The sequence below is a fragment of the Sus scrofa genome, chromosome 10 (assembly GCF_054392235.1).
Source record: "Sus scrofa isolate SSC_HxYL_T2T_F1_AM1 chromosome 10, Sscrofa_HxYL_maternal_Yorkshire_Landrace_v2.0, whole genome shotgun sequence".
Taxonomy (NCBI): domain Eukaryota; kingdom Metazoa; phylum Chordata; class Mammalia; order Artiodactyla; family Suidae; genus Sus; species Sus scrofa.
This window is the reverse complement of record NC_139392.1, coordinates 31,122,247-31,127,528: the sequence shown is the minus strand read 5'-3', so window position 1 is coordinate 31,127,528 and position 5,282 is coordinate 31,122,247. Positions and strand designations below refer to the sequence as shown.

The window sequence follows — 5,282 nt, the reverse complement described above, 5'->3', positions numbered from 1 at the left end:
GCTCCCTCTACAATTTCTTGACTGTTGCAAAAAAAAATTTACCATTTCTTAGTTATTTATCAATTATATATTGCAAGAATCATCAACTCTCTGATTAAAGGATAGGAGACATTTAAACACCATTTTAATTTTGAAAAAGGACAGGTATGTGGCTTGTTAATACTAGCAAGGAAGCCATCAATAAAAATAAATTGGGAAAATCTGGGTTTTGGCGTGTTGATTCAACCTAAGATCATCTTTTCATTATGATGTGGAGAATTTTGGAATCCAGCAAATTTATGCAGCAAAAACCTATTCAGTAAGCTGAATAACAGCAATATTTACTCTGTGGTTTATATTCAACATGTTAAAGTGTGCTTTCATTATTCTCAGGACCATTGTCCTAAAACTGAAAAATGTATATCCAATTGTTATGTTAGGCATTTTAGGGGGTAACAGAAGAAATATTAGATGTAGGTCTTATCCTAAAGAAGCGATATTTTTCAAGAAAAAAGCTAATATGCCTACATGCATGTACACGCAGAGATACAAAAACACATAATAAATAGTTATGTGCTAGGTGTTGTATAAATATTATAAGTGGAAAGAAAATACAGCAAAGGAAATGGCATTTAGATTAACCAGCAAAGTTTTCTTGGAAGAGTTATGCAGAAATTTGTGAAACAATGACACAATGTGGGAGAAAAAATGACATTTCAGAGGGATAAAAAGTTGAAGATTGATTAAATATAAATAACTTGTGTTTGTACCATAAAATTTTAAAATACATCTATGAATGAAGTAGTGTTGTAGTATGTAGTTCCTACAGAAATCTAAGAGGAAAATTTTTGATTTGATTTATTTAGTATAAAATGCCTTCCAAACCTCTTACACTACAAGTATATTCCAGGCTAAGTGAGAGTCAACAAAGTTAATTATAGATTGGCCTATAGTTTGATAAGATAGATGAAATCTTAATTTCAGATGATTTAGATATTGATAAAAATGAAGGTGGTACATTTTGAATATTTCTCCTTTTTAATTTTTCTCTGATTACCTTTCCCGTGGTTGAAGATTGAAGATATGAGATGACCAAAAAAGAGTCAGAAAGAATAAGATGGGGTTTGAGAAGAAAGGGAAAATGACTACATATCAATAGATTAGAAGTGGATGTAATTGTGAATCATGGAATGAAAGTGGGTGGAAAAATCTAAAATTAAAATGATTCCACGATATAAACCCCTTTTTAAAACAACTTAAATTTGCCTGTCAAAGACACTTTGAAAACTATATATTATACATGTTGAGTAGGAGAGAACATAGTTATCAGTTGAATTTTTGATGAGACCACTTTAAGATTCTCTTAAGTATATATTCTATTAGTCAGTAATAATGGGACATACCTAGAATAGTAAACATTCAATATATCAGTACAAAATTGTGAAGGTATGACAATACTTTTTACCCTAAATAAATTTTCTCTTATGTATTAAAAGTATTTAACCTCCCCAAATGCACTTATGCCATTATCATAAAATAACTATAATCCATTCAATTAGTTTTTCTGATTCCTCTCTGTGTCATCTATGTTCTCATATAATTATATTTTATCATGGGGATATTCATTGCTCTAAGTATTATATGCATTTAGGTATCATTTACATAAAATAATACTGTTGATAATTACTATTTTTTATCATTTACCAGATCAAGAAACTGCAATTCTAAACTATAAATCTAATTTCCCATAATCAACTTTTGTTAAGTTGTCAAGTAATATGCCAAACTGAAACTTTAGAACACTCATGCATTTACACAAACCACATTGCCATCACTAGTTTAGGCTGTTCTGTCCTTAGTTTCTCTTACTCCACCTTTTCTCCTCCTTCTGCTCAACGTTACTTCTTTTTATTATTTTTTAATCCAGAGCCATGGTGCTGAATGAGGGAAATCAGAGCTCTGTGACTACACTCATTCTCTTGGATGAACAAACAGTATACCCACACCTCCATGAGCCTCTCTTCTTGATTTTCTATATCATCTACACAGTCACTCTGGTGGAGAACCTGGGTATGATTGTAAACATAAGGATTAATCCCAAACACCACACACCCATGGAATTTTTCCTTAATCATCTGTTCATTTTGTTATTCCAGTGTATTTACTCCCAATCTTATGGAAATCTTGGTTGTGGAAGATAGAACTATATCTTTCAAAGGATGCATGCAGTTATTCTTTGTGCATTTGTGATTATGGAAATGTTCATGTTAGCCATGGCAGCATATGACCAGTTTGTGACTCTTTGTAACCCCTGCACTATATGGTTGCTATGTCTCCTAAGCTCTGTACCCTCCTGGTAGCTGCAACATACATATGGGGTGGGTTCTGTTCCTTGAAACTCACAGAGTTTCTTGTGGAACTATCCTTCTGTGGTTCTAGTCATAAATCACTTTGGCTGTGAGTATTCTGCCATCATCTCTGCCTCCTGTTCTGACACCTACTTCCATCAGATGACCTATTTAGTCATTTCTACCTTCAGTGAGGCATGTAGCATCCTGATCATCCTCTGCTCCTACCTTTTCATAGTTGTCACAATCATCAGGATGCCATCTACTGGCAAGCTCCAAAAAGCCTTCTCCACCTGTGCCTCCTACCTGACCACCATCACCATCTTCCATTGGACCATCCTTCTTCTCTACTCTATGCCTAGCTCCAAAACCTCATGGCTACTGATCAAAGTGGCCAATGTGTTTTGAACTGCCATGATTCCCATGCTGAAACCCTTATCTACAGGCTTAGGAACAAAGCTGTGAAAGAGACAGGCATTTAATAAATATCAAACTGCTTTCTCACTCAATGTAATTCAAATAAATACATGTGTTTATGTTCAAATGATGCCCAATAATTTATCATATATATATATGTATATGATGCTAGTTTGCATTTTAAGTAAATATACTATGTTTTAAAATATTAAATATTGTTATTTTCATGTTCTTCTGTAGTCAGGATGCCTTACAATTACCTCTGTGTTAATAGAGATATTGTATCTTCTGACTCACTACTTAGGTCAGTCTTAGTTTATGCTGTGCTTTCTAACACTGCTGCAAACACAGATAGTAATTGTTTTTACTAAATTTGCACTCAGGGTTTTTGTTTTTGTTTTTTTGCTCTTTTTAGGGCTGAACTCATGGTATATGAATGTTCCCAGGCTAGGGGTCAAATCCAAGCTGTATCTGTCAGCCTATGCCACAGCCACAGCAACACCACATCCTTACCTGAGTAAGACCAGGGAGCAAACCTGCATCCTCATGGATACTAGTTGGGTTCTTTCTTACTGAGCCACAATGGGGACTCCTTGCACTCAGGGTTTTAGAAATAACTCAGGTTTTTATACTAAATCTTTTGACTCAGATACTTCTAGAAAATGCAACTTTTTTCTTTAAAACTTTATTTCATTCCAAGCAAAAGGAAGACCTTGGTGTTTACATTATGAAAATTATTATCTGCTTTTAAGTAAGAAGATGCTGAAAATATCACCTAGTCTCTAATTTCCTCACTCATTTTTTTTGTCTTTTTGCCATTTCTAGGGCCGCTCCCATAGCATATGGAGGTTCCCAGGCTAGGGGTCGAATCGGAGGTGTAGCCACCGGCCTACTCCAGAGTCACAGCAACACAGGATCCGAACCACATCTGCAACCTACACTACAGCTCACAGCAATGCTGAATCCTTAACCCACTGAGAAAGGCCATGGATTGAACCTGCAACCTCATGGTTCCTAGTGAGATTTGGTAACCACTGAGCCATGACGGGAACTCCAAATTGCCTCACTCATTTTTTGAGTATCTATGTAATATATGATAATTCAATGAAAGGTATTGAAAATAATATGGAATAAACATAAAACATGAAATTTATTTTTAAAGAGGCATATCAATTACTGAGCATTACAAAACCTAATATAAGTAAAATGTACTATTTGATCATCCATTATCACCAAAAAATTCTGACCTACCAGTTTTCTCCATATCAGTAAATGACACCCACATCTACTCAGCTGCTTAAGTAAAACAAAGGAGAGAATCTTATTATTTATTTTTCTCAGTAATCCATTTTTTTTTCTTTTTTGGCCACACCCCTGGCATAGGGAGATTCCAAGGCTAGGAGTCTAATCCGTGATGTGGCTTCCAGCCTATGCCACAGCCACAGCAATGCCAGATCTGAGCCATGTCTGTGACCTACACCACAGCTCATGGCAATGCTGGATCAATAACCCACTGAGCAAAGCCAGGGATTGAACCTGCAACCTCATGGTTCCTAGGAAAATTCGTTTCTGCTGTGGCACAATGGGAACTCCTTTTTTTCCCCAGTAATCCATATTTTTGCACATATTTATAGTGTGATCAATTTTGAATCAATTTTCCTTTTCTTTTTCTGTATTTTGTAGGGCTGCACCCATGGCACATGGAGGTTCCCATGGAGGTCCCCATGGCACATGGGGTCCAATTGGAGCTGTAGTCGCTGTCCTTCACCAGAGTCACAGCAATGCCAGATCCAAGCTGTATCTGTGAACTACATCACAGCTCATGGCAATGCCAGATCCTTAACCTGCTGAGAGAGGCAGGGATCAAACCCGCAATGTCACAGTTCCTAGTCAGATTTGTTAACCAATGAGCCATGATGGGAACTCCTTGATTCATTTCAATATTTCATAGTATAAATATTTTAGATTTTTTTCCTTTAATCTACTCTGATGGACATTTGGAAAGCTTCAATTTAGTATGATAAGCATGCATAGCATTAGGCTGTGCATATGTACTCATGAAGATGGAATTTATACCTAGACCCATTATGCATTTATTTAGTTTTAAATTTATCAAAATGATTGCATCGATTTAGACCCCCTAAAATAAATGTTTGAAAGTTCAAAATTATGAGCCACATCTTCACCCACTTTCAGTATTATCAGCATTTATGATTTTGCCCACTTACTTAATATAGAATATTTAATTTGCAGTTTTAGTTTGAATAATAGTGATCATTGAGGTTGACACCTTGATTTCAGCCCAGAGATAACTTGAATAAATGGACCACTTGTTCAATGCCTACCTTCAGACGTATTATTTATTTGTAAACAAATAAATGAATATTGTTTAAGCCACTGGATTTTCAGCTAATATATCAACTGCCTCATTAAAAATTATTATTCAATGAGAGGTTTAATAAAAGAGGAAAGTATTGAGGTACAATGTTAAAATCAAAGGCTGTAATATCAGATCTACATTCAATGTGATACTGAATG

At 35.3% G+C, this 5,282-nt stretch overlaps 1 pseudogene; it reads left to right on the top strand.

Annotated features, from left to right (window-relative positions):
* The first annotated feature begins 343 nt into the window (after nt 1–343).
* LOC110258442 (olfactory receptor 1165-like) lies at nt 344–2,735 on the top strand (annotated as a pseudogene).
* Nucleotides 2,736–5,282: the final 2,547 nt, after the last annotated feature.